Genomic DNA, 14395 nt, shown 5'->3' with positions numbered 1-14395 from the left:
GTTGTGTTCCTTTCTCTATACTGTATTCTATCAAACACCATCTTTATGTTCAGATATCAGCTAAGTGCACAACAAATTTAAAGGTACATTTATGCAATTTCTCAAAACTATCAAGATCATTATGTAGTGACAGTTTTGGGTCACTACAAGACCATGGCACACAGCAGAGGTTGGTACACTGAAAGTACCCTCATGGACTGGGGAAATATATTTCCTAAAGTATAGAGATAGCTGTGGCACAGTATGGCACACAGTAGAGGTGTACTACCAATGGCGGCAGACCACATGGCAGCTATAGGACATGCTAGGCAAGGAGACTCAGAACCGGATAGTGCCACCTCCCCAAAGCTCAACCGATTGTGAAGTCTTAGAAATTAATGACCTATCCATATGATAGATCATTAATATCTGATTGTAGGGATCCAATGCTCAGGACCCCAGCCAGCTAACACTCTATACAGAGCATAAAGCAGATAGCTCCTTACATTTTGCAGTGGCGTGGTTTGGTAGTGCATGTAAAGCTCCCATTTACTTCAATATCACACCAGGCAACTGCAGAAAGTTATCTGATTCCTGTTTTGCACAGAGTGGCAGCTGATTAGGAGGGGGGCAATTTTCAAGAACTGGAAAACCCCTTTAAAGACACAAAGATGATCGCTCGAAAGATGGCTTTTGAGCGATCATTTTTGCATAAACTACTACTTGGTACTAATTGCTATTAGTACCAATTAGTAGCATGTGAGTCACCCGGAACTGTATTCAGAGAACAGACCACCCGCTGTTCTCTGAATACATCCTCTTTGTTCTGCCATGGGGTTGACAGCTGAGACAATGTAATCAGCTGTTATCAGCACTCCCCAGGCAGAACACAGTGTGTGGTTCATCTTATCAGCTGTTCTGCTGAATGATGGATTTCATGCTGAACTGAAATCCATCATTCGGCAGAAAAGTGAAAGATGGACACATTTACATGCAACAATTATCACTCAAAAGATGGCTTTTGAGTGAATTTTGAGCAATAATTGGTCCCTATCCCCAGTGGAATTCACAATCTAAATTGCAGATTAACATCTTAGTTTGTTTTTTGGAGGAAACTAGAATACCCACAGCACGAACTCCATGCAGATGTTGCTTGAACACTAGAGCTTGCTGTTTCAAGGCACCATCGTACTGCCCAGCTGCAGGCTATGTTCAGTGTGAGAAGGACCAATAGTATCCAGGCGATTTTCATGTTATTCTTACTAACCAATCAGTACATGAATGACCTGTAGTAAGCCCCCGTCAGCTCTAGACTGTTCACAAGAAAATTGCTGCTACTTTCAACAATGGATCTCCAATCACAACTTATTATATAGACCAAATAAACTATTATCAATCAACATATATGAATAATCAGATGTAGTGTTGAGCGAACCGAACCAGCAGAACCTTGTTTCGGGTTGAGCATTGCTAAAAGATTGGTTCAGTACAAATTCAAACTGAGCTTTTAGCAAAGTTTTACCCAAAACGAGGTTCTACTGGTTCAGTTCGCTCAACACTAGTCCTGAACACTGGTGTATAACACTGTCTAAGAGCTATGTATAACAGTCATGGAGTAATAGGGCATTAAGGCTCCTATATAGAGCAGTTATGGCTCTTAGACAGTTTTATACAACAGTTTTAAGGGTTTTGGTGAACTTCACTGATTTGATTCCTTAAAACATAACTTTTAATATATTCATTTAAAATAGATGGCTTCAAGACGGAGGAATACAAAGAAATATACAAAACCACTCTTCCCGAAAGAAGGATTTATTCATGTATTAATTCCCACTTTTTCCTGTTAGGTCAGGACTAGAGATGAGTGAGCACATTCGTTAAAGGCTGCTACTCGATCGGGGGGCAGCACGGGGGGAAGAGAGAGATCTCTCTTACTTTCCACCTGCTCCCCGCTGCTGCCCCCCCGCATTCTGCTCAGGCGACTACACAGTTACTCGATAAGACTGCTACTTGATCGAGTAGCAGCCTTAAACGAGCGTGCTCGCTCATCTCTAGTAAGGACCCTCAAACCAATTGCTCAACCAAGATAGTATGTTCTCTTCCAGTGTATTATCATATCGGTCACGGGCCCTTTATGTTCAGGGTACCCTAGATGTGGGCTGACCACTATTTCCACTTGGTGGCACCTGATAGTAGTGCCACAAACAGTGGTCTGCTTTTCATATTAGTAGGTGTTAGGTGGTATAAAGGCACTGTTTTTTCAATTCTCTTAGAGAAGGGGTGTCGTTTCTCCTAACCTCTGGGGATAAGGGCAAGAGGGCTGGTTTAAACACATCCAACCCCAACTTGTCCCAATGCCCCACATTGCCTAACTTCTGGTTCAAAATAAGCGAACCAAACTTTTCACAAGTTTACTAATCAGATGAATCATGATTGTTGTGTGGGTAATTTCTGAATTTGGCAAACTCCAAATGAGAAGCTCTACCCTAAAAAGGATCAAATGAGTCCTAACTAGAGATGAGCGAACGTACTCATCCGAGCTTGATACTCGTTCGAGTATTAGCGTGTTCGAGATGCTCGTTACTCGTAACGAGTACCACGCGATGTTCGGGTTACTTTCACTTTCATCTCTGAGACGTTAGCGCGCTTTTCTGGCCAATAGAAAGACAGGGAAGGCATTACAACTTCCCCCTGCGACGTTCAAGCCCTATACCACCCCCCTGCAGTGAGTGGCTGGCGAGATCAGGTGTCACCCAAGTGTAAAAATCGGCCCCTCCCGCGGCTCGCCACAGATGCGTTCTGACAGACTTTAGGGAAAGTGCTATCTTGGTGGAGCTGCTATAGGGAGAGTGTTAGGAGTATTTTAGGCTTCAAGAACCCCAACGGTCCTTCTTAGGGCCACATCTAACCGTGTGCAGTACTGTGGAGGCTGCTTTTTGCAGTGTTGCACATTTTTTTTTTTGTTATATCGGCCGTGCAGAGCATTGCGCCCTGCAGTAATACTCCAGGGCCAGAAGCGCTTAGGCAGGGACAGAAGACATATTGATTGAATATAGGCAGTGGGCCTTTGCAAAAACATTTGGGGAAAAAAATCTATTTGGGCTGCCTGTGAGTGTCCTCAGTGTTCTGGGTCTGTGCTGGGTGTAGTTGTCCTCCTAATTCATACGCAGCCAGCTAAGTGTTACAGCAGGCTTGCGCAAAATTATTTCCTGGCTCTGCTGTGCGTTCGGTAAGCGAAGTGAGCCTCCAACCACAGGCCAATAAGCGGCACATTTAATTACAGCGTTCTGTTTCTGCACTACTGGTAATACACCATGCTGAGGGGTAGGGGTAGGCCTATAGGACGTGGACGCGGGCGAGGACGCGGAGGCCCAAGTCAGGGTGTGGGCACAGGCCGAGCCAGTGCGGTGGCCAGGGGTAGAGGCAGGGCCAGACCGAATAATCCACCAACTGTTTCCCAAAGCGCCCCCTCGCGCCATGCCACCCAGCCAGCTAAGTGTTACAGCAGGCTTGCGCAAAATTATTTCCTGGCTCTGTCTGGGCTGTTAAATCACCGCTGTATTGCAGTCCACAGTGCAACACTCTGCAGTTCTTTGACATACTCCAGGGCCAGAAGCGCTTAGGCAGGGACAGAAGACATATTGATTGAATATAGGCAGTGGGCCTTTGCAAAAACATTTGGGGAAAAAAATCTTTTAAAGAGGGTCGCTGCCTAGCCGTGCCAACCCTCTGCAGTGTGTGCCTGCGGTTCCTCCTCATGGCAGACGCACTTATAAATAGACATGAGTGTGGCGTGGCATGAGGGCAGCTGAAGGCTGGGCAGGGACAGTTTGGTGTGCGCTGTGGACACTGGGTCGTGTGTGTGTGTGTGTGGGGGGGGGGGGTTGGGCAGCATGTAACCCAGGAGAAGTGGCAGCGGAGTGTCATGCAGGCAGTGATTGTGCTTTGTTGGAGGTAGTGTGGTGCTTAGCTAAGGTATGCATTGCTAATGAGGGCTTTTCAGAAGTAAAAGTTGTTGGGAGAGGGGGTGGGCCCACTCTTGCCGCTATTGGGGCTTAATAGTGGGACCTGGGAACTTGAGATGCAGCCCAACATGTAGCCCCTCGCCTGCCCTATCCGTTTCTGTGTTGTTCCCATCACTTTCTTGAATTGCCCAGATTTTCACAAATGAAAACCTTAGCGAGCATCGGCGATATACAAAAATGCTCGGGTCACCCATTGGGGTTCGTTACTCGAAACGAACCCTCGAGCATCGCGAAAGTTTCGTCCCGAGTAACGAGCACCCGAGCATTTTGGTGCTCGCTCATCTCTAGTCCTAACTACTATAAAGCATTTCTCATAAACAGTCAACAAAACCCAGTGCAACTTTATACTCAATTCTTGCCAGTTCCACTATATTGCCAGTCTCCAATTCTGTTTATCACAATAGTTTAATCTGGACTCCAAAAGGATGCAGTACATCAAATATTGTTATGGCTGTTCTAGGAAAGGGTATGAAGTACAGAAAAGTTCTGCGGTCCCGGTGTTACAGAGTGTACACGTACCGGTCCGCCTCTGGCTGAGCAATAAATTACAAGCTACTGTAATAAACTCGCCTTCACCTGTGTTGTCCTGCACCTGCAGGGGACGTGCCGTATATGACAGTTTTATAGCAACACATTATCTGCTGGTTATTTGTTTTCCAGGCTGTAGATCATCTATTTCCTTCACAATCATGGAGCACCGGGCTATGAAGGTGCAAAATCACTCCATATTAGGATTTATTAACTACAAACACGAGCTGGAGAAGTGAGAGAATGTACCGGGAAGTGAATTGTGTTACCCGGCATGTGCCAGAGCTCAGAGCGAAGTCATGACATGTAACAAGATGTGATAATGACAAATGACACGAAGCCGGATGTAATAATCTGCAGAGAGGTATTATGACACGTTGTGAAATGTAATGTCATGCAGAGCTGTGTAAATACGTAAAAGGGAGATGTCAAGACATGTAACTCGATGTCTCAGTATTGGAGATACATGGCATGCAAAGCAATGCGATAATGTGCATAACAATCTAACAGCTTCTACCGGAATGCAATAATGTGACGGGCATCATAATGAAATGCAGAGGGATGCATTGACATACAGAGAGACTGTGCATTGCAGTCTACTGTAGGGCGAGGTAATGGATAAAGAATAGAGCAGCCACTCTGCATAGCAATGTAATGATATGCATAACGGCATAATATGCCCAGCAATTGCTATACAGGATGAGGTAATAATATGCAAAACAGGAAAATGCACACAGCAATGTAATTCTATGCAAAATAAAGGCATGTAGGGTATAATTTAAAATGTACAGCAGCGTTGGACAATGAATTGCAGAACAATATAATATGCCTGGAAAACAACCAATTGAGTACCAAAGCATAGTAAGGTATCCTAGTGGCGAAAGCATAACAATAACAGTAACTCTAAAATGGCAAGGTAAACTTTTCAGAGAAGTTTTAAGGAACTCTAAACCTAAAATATGAAGCTTATAAAAGTGATGCTTATTAAAAAGCGACTGATATTCACACTTATGTAAGTAGCTGTTATGGGAGGTTCTCGGAACTGGGGATATGTAGCATAAAGTACTCATTGTGGGGCTAGGCGTTACTTATGGGAGGGGACACATTGTATCCAAGAATAACATATATAGAGTAGATAGACTTTAGGTCTAGTTTTATTCTAGGCGAAACATCTGAGAAGAATGAATAGCACGATAAAAAAGTCAAAAGAAAGAAAAAAAATATTTTCGATGGAGTTAGAGCAGGAAAATGAATCTACAATACACGTTGAAGAACATCACGAGATCTCTTGTGGACAAAAGGCCACTCTAGCCTTGCTTTGGTCATCTAATTAACACCGGGGTTCTTGGTTTCAGTTCTAATTATATACTAAACCAAGTCCTCATGGGGTTGTCCAATTTAGAAAGTCCATTTTCATGACCCTATTAGGAAGTTCTGGGTCAGTAGAAGAGATCACCTATACAAGGTTGTTAGCTCCTGAGCACCCTCCATATGAACCATGCAGAAATCTGATGTACATCGGCCATTGGGCCCCACACAGATAACCAGCAAAGCTTTTTGCCATTTTTGTTAGTGTAGGGGCTCAGTAGTAAGTAGGGTCAAAACTCCCTTTTTGTGTCCATGATATTTGGTAAGTTGCCCCCTAGTGAGTCTAGGTTGTAATTGCTAGCTGAATGCCATATGTGAGAATCTGTTGATTCAGATTAATTGCAGCAGAGCATGTGACTGGCTATGACACAGGATACAGAAGTGACCACTGGGTATTGGGCAGTTCCTGCCCAACAGCAAAAGTGAAAAGATGCTCTCGGCTACCTGGAGTGTCGAGTAACCAGGCCTGCTAGTAAGGCCTATGCTACAGTTGCTTGAATCCGGCTGATGAAAAAGTTACAGGGAAGCTGCTGTAATGGGGAAACCCTATATGGTTGAAAATGACTATGCTCAGTATCCGGTGTCTGCATTACTCACAGACTCTGCTGCAGCACCTAAGAATTGCCTTCGAACCTTGAGAACCCTGTTTTATTTCAACATGCCAGTGCTTTTGAAAAATCTCAATGCTAGTGGTTTCCACGGACTTTCTCCCTCAATCATCAGGGATACATAGTGTGAACATTAGACCAGTGAGTTGCTTTCAAGAACCATTACCCCCGCTTCTCGAGGCTCTGTTAGTGTTGCTGTTATCTCAAAACGGTTCAAGCCTATTGCCTCCAAACACTCAGACGTTGTTACTGAAAGTACCAGTTGCCTTTGCTTACAAAGTCAATAAAAAGTCTAGGTCAGCCATTATTGCCTATAGAAAGCCTCTCTCAGCTATTACGATAGACAGTGACCAAACCTATTTTCTTGGACACAGCCCCTACAGTGAAACCTGAGTAGTCACCCCTGAGTCTGCTCTTTGGGAGCCTACCTCTACCCCGACCCCAGGGGTCAAAGGAAGTGGAGGTCCGTAATCTGCAGAAGGACCCAGATGTCAGCCATGGGTACCTTCTTGCATTACTACCATAGACTTTGAATGGATCGACAAAGCACCTGGTTGACCACTGCTCAGTGCAAACTTCTTCTAGCCATGGTATTTTGGCAATCAGTGGGAGTCCTAGGGATTGCACTCTTATCAATCTAGCATTTATCACTAGTAGAAAAGTAATAAATGCTTCTGTCTGGAATATCCCTTTAATTACACATATATACTAGTTCAGTCTGATGTCTTATACTATTATAAAGCGGGATTCTGTTGCCTATACTAGGTAGAGGGGGATGTCCTTGCAAAGGACTTTGTTCCGTGGTTCTCTATTTGTTGCTTCCTGCATTCTGATTATGCAAATCAAATGAGGATACAGGAGCTGGGTATTATATAAAGATATTTACATATAATCAAGCTGAGATATATACACAATTGGACAACTTAGTACAATAGGGTGTCAATCAACGAAGATTTTTTTTTAAGAATAATTTATGTTTCTGGATGAAGCTTAACGTCCTTCAAAAATATGCGAAAAACACCTAATAAATTACGTTACTGCACTGGCCATACGGAGGAGAAATGATTTATGTATTCTGCTAATTCATTGATTATTCAGTTGCTGTCTCTGATGTATACATCTCAGATCTAACAGCATTTTCAGCAGAATGTCACCACTTGTTATGGGCCAGGAATGTCCTGGGGGAATGCCTTTGTGGATACTTAATCTTTAAAGAGAGTTAGCGTTGATTACATCAGTTTATTTCTACTGTAAGTACAAGAAATTTTCTGAAAAATGTAAGGGCATTAAATGGTGTACAAGAGAAAATCCTCCTAATTATGATACAATATAAGATATGAAACATGTGGGTTATTGGGTGCAGTGCTTTGCTGTAGATTAAAAGGGTTAGGGCATATAGAAATCATAGCGTAAAGTTCCCCTACTTGGGACCTGCTTCTATAAGCATTACATGGTTGCTTATTACCCCATAGGCTCACCTCTCTTCCAGCCTACAAGAACCCTACTATGCACTGACGACGAGAAGAACTCCTCAAAGCAGCTGGCTGTACAAGTGTACTCTGGCTGAAATCCCTAGTCATGTTACAAGGTCTGTTAAAAGATTGGATATTGACTCAAAGGGGAACTACATTCCAAGAGGTGGTGCTGCGAAGGATTATTCCATCACTCATTTGCATACCTTTTTCCCAGGGAGCATTGGACAGTCTAATAGACTCTCTTCTTTCTCCACAATGAGAACCATTACTACCACCCTCTCAAAGAGCTCATGGTTCAAATGAATGGTAATACAGGGTGATTCAAAAAGAATGGTGAAAAAGTAAAGCTGATTTATTCCTATATGAATTGATATCCAACAGGCAGAATAACATGAAAATGAAGAAGAACTCTTCAAGTCTTTATTGCACCTTACAGATGTTTGATGTGAGCACCGTTGGTGACACAAGATGACCTAAAACAACAGATCTCTGCCGAAGTGGAATCAATAACAGAGGATAGGCCGGGATTGCCTGGGAAGAACTGAACTACCGACTTGATATCTGTTGTGTCATCAAAGGCGCCCACATCGAAGATCTGTAAGGTACATTAAAAAGTTGAAAAGTTCTTCTATATTTTTATGTCATTTTTGCTGTTGTATGTCAAATCACAGATGAAGAAATCAGCTTTATTTTTGCACCTTTCTTTATTAATCAGCCTGTACTAGACTGTAGGAGAAATGTATAGTTTTTGGCAAGTTCAAAAAACCCTAATGATACATTCACATGTAGCGGAACTGCTGTACATTTAACTACAGCGGAATATTCTACTGCAAAATCCACAGCATTTCCGCATCAAAGACAGAGTCAGAATATGCACCTTTGGTGCGGGTTTTAACTTGAAATCAGTTGGAGAATTCTGCGGCAAAATCAGCAGCATTTCCATATCAAAAACCATTGGTGTGGATTTTCACTGGAGATCAGCTGCGGATCAGCAGTTGATTACAGCCTAGCGCTTCTCTTACTTCGCAGATTTGAAAGTAATAGGATGTAGAATTGATGTGGAATTGGCTTAGATTCCTAAGTGTATTTGAATATGGAAAACCTACAGTGGATTACATTACCAGTAGAGATGAGCGAGCCTACTCGGCCACGCCCATTTTTCGCCCGAGTACCGCGATTTTCGAGTACTTCTGTACTTGGGCGAAAAGATTCGGGGGGCGCCGTGGGTGAGTGGGGGGTTGCAGTGGGGAGTGGGGGGGGGGGGAGAGAGAGAGAGGGCTCCCCCCTGTTCCCCACTGATACCCCCTGCGCCGCCATGCCTCCCCCGGCCCCCCGGCGCCCCCCGAATCTTTTCACTCGAGTACTGAAGTACTCGAAAATCGTGGTGCTCGATCAAGTAATTACTCGAAACGAGTACGTTTGCTCATCTCTAATTACCGGCGACGTGGATGAGACTTAACAAATCTCATCTACTTGCAGTGGAATTTTTCTACCCAATGAAAATTTGACTCTATTCAATGCAGAGAGGTGGAAGCTACTCTGAAATCTACTGCTATGTATGTGGACTTCTTCTAGGTTTTCCCTTTCCATTCTGAAAAAGGGGTTGAGATTTTGAGATACTGTCTTTAAAGAGGTTTCGTAGCCCCTTCCCCCCACAAGTTTAGTTAAAGGCCTTGTATAACTTAGGCCATATTCACAAGGTCGAAAGCAAGTTGCTCCCAAGATTGTTGTGTGCAACTCACATTGCACAGCACAAGGACACCCTGTCTGTGTGCTGTGTAGGACAAAACACATTACATGTTCTACTCTCATGCAAGACTTGCACTAAAATAAGATACGCAACTATTTTTTTCGCCCATCCAAGTGAAAAATTGTTCATGTGAAAGAACCCATTCAAATGGGCCATGTGAAGACGGCCTTAAAGCTTTCATATAAATAAAATGATAGAGGTAATACCTCTCCCGGGTCCCTGCTGGCAGCTTCCAGTCTACTCACTAATGTCATGTTGAAAGGCTGCAGCAGTCTGTGTACGGGACATTACAGGCTGCTGCAGCCAGTGTCAGAGCTCACATAGAAGTTCTAACTCGGACAATCCCCTTAAAGACAGGAATCGTTGTAAAATATTAAAATAAGCATAATTCATCTTTTCACTTTGTTTCTGTTCCAGCAACGCTGCCCTGGTGCTACATGGCAGTCTTTGTTTCTAGCACTGCAGAAGTGATATTGCCAACTACAGCACCCAAGTGACCACCAAAGTCAATTATTGGCCTCAGCAGTAACATGGTTAGTTGGTGACATAATCACTGAAGTCCAACATGCTACACTCCCTATAACCGATGCACATCAGCGGACATATAGGTAAATGGTGACATAGTGAAAAGCAAAGACCAACAGGATATACCAGATCAGCGGCGCTGGGCTATCGCAAAATGAACAGGTCCCAAAAAACACCTTTAGAAGAGTTGTACAAGGAATGGAAGAACATGGCTGTTATCTTACAGAATCAAGTGCCACACTTATCCAAAGGTTGTGTATGGGATTGCAGTTTCCCCCATAAACTTCTGCGGAGCTGAGCTGCATCATCAGATACAACCCAAGCACAGGAAAGAAAGGAACTATGTTTTTTGAACTCTGGACAACTCCTTTATGGCATCTGCACTCTTCTTGCAACTTCCCCAATTAGTAACTTTTGTAACAAATCTAAAGACCAGAGAAATTCTACCATGGGTTACTTGTCTTTGATAACTTGTTGCAGAAAGTTATCTCATATTAAGCCATTAAAAATCTATTGCTCTTTTATCTTAAGACAACAAAGCCCATTGTAAAGTAATTGAAAGGGTAAATAAATTGTGGCACAGCGAGTTATTAGAATGCTTTTAAAGTCATGTTAAACTTTGCTACATATGTACATCTGCTCCTTCTGACTGGCAGAGAAGGTATGCAGGAAGATGGGGTCCCACTCACGCTCATAGCAGAGCTTTTTGGCATCTTCTGTTATCGGTGTCTATGATGGAAATACCAATTTAACAGATAAGGCACTTGGGCCTTTTAATTCTACATTTATAGTTGTATTTAGTACGTTATATAGCTAACTGGCCACTCTAATAACATTACTGCCTCCATATAGGCTTGTATTCCTCCATATAACCTCACATGCTTCATAGCTCATCATTATCTGCTCTCAAGTACTCATTTTCTAGATAAAAGACAGTCAAGCATACTTTAGTTTGAAAATTGGGACTATTTCAGGTACAGTATGCCATTTTCTTTTGAAACTACATGAAATCGTAGTCATACCATTACAATTTGCTTATGAGATCACTCACTCTTCAATTACAGGTATTTTATATCAAGCTTTAACTCCAATGATTGTTACCATGCAGAAAACATCTGAACTGAAAAAGATGAAAGGTGTTACCTTCTGAACCCTATTTAGTATATTCCCTATGGACTTATTCATATTTCTGGCATGTAGAAGCATAACTGATGGATATCTTGTATAGTAGCATGATGTTAAGGGTATGTTCATACATGGTTTATATGTAAGTGGGGTGAGCAGTGCCCTGTTTCCCTCTTACTGATGCCACTTCATGGCATTCTGGAATGAGCTACATTGATGCAGACTGTATTATTAAAGTTCTTAATCCGAGAATGGGACGCACTTGTAATGTGAAATTGGTTGAGTTTATGCAACGATGAAAGTACAAGTGCTCTCCTATGGAGTATATCAAGTTTAGCTTATCAAGTCAATGTATACCCAAATAACATGGAAAGCACAGTTTACAAGGAGAGAGTATTGTGTAAGCTCTGATCAGGGGCATAACTATAGAGGGTGCAGGGGATGCGGGTGCACCTGGGCCCAGAAGCCTTAGGGGGCCCATAAGGCCTCTCTTCTCCATATAGGGAGCCCAGTACTATGAATAAAGCATTATAGTTAGGGGCCCTTTTACAGGTTTTGCATTGGGGCCCTGAAGCTTCAAGTTATGTCTCTGTGTAGCATAGTTTAGGTATGGGTACGGGTACAGATACAGATAGAGGGGGGGGGGGGCCCAGCTTACCTTTTGCATCAGGGCCCCTGAGCCTTCACTTACGGCCCTGGGTCTGATCATATATCTACGAGAAATATCAATCTCTTCATTTTGTTCTAATTTTCCAGGGTAAGCTATTGCACCAGCCACGGTGCTCTAATTTTTCCAACCAATAGCCAGCTTGTATTTTGTCAGCTGACGGGCCGAACCTGGACTTAGAAAGTGTACAGGAGGTGGACGCTATCCATAGAGTGCTAGATAGAGCATTAAAGTCAGACTTTGAAATACATAGCCCACTTGCTGTATACACAATTATCATCAACGCTCTTGCTAAGCAGACATATGTTGTCATTCAGCTGAAGTCTCAGGACTTTTACAATTACAAAACTGTGACCCAATGTGCATCTTACCAAAAACTTCTGTACACACAGGCCAAACAGATATTCTATATAAAAAATTGCCCTTTTCTCATGTACAAGACATCCCTACAAGACGATTCGAAATTCCCATTGGCTGGCTTTGTGAATCGAATAAAAACTAGACGTGGAGTGATAGAAAATTTAGTTCTAGTAACAAAGCTGAACACTAACAAACCCAAAGTCAATAATCTAAAAGTAAGAGACGTTCAGAAACTGTATGCACACTTTTCAAGAGAGCATGTTGGGAGGCTCTTCTGAAGTGCAAACTGGCTACATATAGATGAGCGAGTATGATATTTGCGAAAATTTTGCACAAGAAAACACCCTTAGGGTTAGTTTTCAATTGACATTACTGGTAATACTTGTGAAGCAGTGTATAAATAGTGGCTATGTATGCAAAAGCAAGGGTGCTATCACACATGCATTGGGGATTCTGCTTTCCTGCTTTGTTCAGGAAGCAGCAAGAGGGAATTCCTGCGGCCGAACGGTTCAGTCACTGGACAGAAACAGACAGCATCGGACAGAAACAGACAGCATTGGGCAGACCACCTTGACTATAATGAGCCCGCCGGCTTCCTGCCCAGCTGTCCGGCTTTTGGACGGAAGAAAAAGCTCTGCATGCTGCACTTTTTCTTCTGACATCTTTAGCCGGCCGGAGGTTCCGATGCAGATGTGGAATCGGTCTTATCATATTCAGATTTAGATGTCTTCCAGAATGAAAGGGAATGTACTTATTGAAGTTATCATATCAAATAGTAAGCTAACACCAGGAGTTAGAACATGTTTTATTCTGTAACAATTCATGGGGTCAGAACAATATGCTAACTCCAAGGGAACTACTATGTTAACATTGGAAATAACTCTTAATGTAAGCCTAATGTATTGTAAAATGGCATAGAAGACATGTATACTTTAAATTTCTACATTAAGCAGAAACGTTTGACTATACAAACGTTCAAATATTCAAAGTGCCACCATGAAAATGTTTCAGATTGCTAGTTAGAACACTATGGAACTAAGACAGTGAGTTATCTTTTTGACTATGCCAATATGCAAATAAAGAAACTATGCAGATTTACCATCATACGCCCAAAATTTTGAATTCTTTAATAGAAAGTGAGCAGAAAAATGGCTTCACAATCTAGATCCTCATAATTATGTCCCCATAATAGTGACAGGTTCAATGTTCTATATCGTTGCCAGCCACATTTCATGCATGAAGAGGACAAAACTCCTATCATTCTTAAAGAGTAAAGAGGCACTTTGGGTGTGCCAAGTTCACTATACCAATAAGAAGCAATAGCTGCAACCTCAGCAAAAAGCTACACACAGATGTAAACCCAGGAGAGTCATTTACAGTAGGATTCTAGAGTCAGAGTGGCCTTTAAGGACATGATTTGTACAAAGGGGCATGGCTGACCAAGAGCAGGAGTAGTATGGAGTGGGTGGGAATGAGAAAAAAATGAGAACACAAAAGAGAGACAGAATAAAAAGGTGAGAACAAAAAAGAGGGAAGATAAAAAAAGAACAAAAATGTCAGAGAACGAAAGGGAGAGATTAAAAAAGAGGGCAAAAAAGTGATGGAGAAAAAAACAGTAAAAAAAGATGGAGAGAAAAAAAAAGAGATGGAGAGAGTAGAAAAAAAAAGAAAAAAGAAAGAGGAGAAAAGAGACAGAGAAAGGGAGGGGGAAAAGTTAGCGTTTACTGAGCTTTCTAGTAGCTCTAACTCTCTATCCCACCTCCAGTCCTGAGGCAGCTGAGCAGCAATGCAAAGCCATCCCTTGACTAATTGTGCTCCGTACTCCCACTGGCTCTGTCTGAGGATGGTGTCTCCCGAGAGACTTGCTGTTGCATCTCCTGCTCTGTCCTTGGCAATGCACAACTTAGCACCACTAGCATACCAAAAAATGTAGAGGAAGAACAAAGCCTTTCGCTGATGCTTCACTGACCCAACTACATCTCGTG

The sequence above is a fragment of the Eleutherodactylus coqui genome, chromosome 13 (genome assembly GCF_035609145.1).
Source record: "Eleutherodactylus coqui strain aEleCoq1 chromosome 13, aEleCoq1.hap1, whole genome shotgun sequence".
Classification (NCBI taxonomy): domain Eukaryota; kingdom Metazoa; phylum Chordata; class Amphibia; order Anura; family Eleutherodactylidae; genus Eleutherodactylus; species Eleutherodactylus coqui.
The sequence above is the reverse complement of the archived record's forward strand: the minus strand, read 5'-3'. Positions refer to the sequence as shown.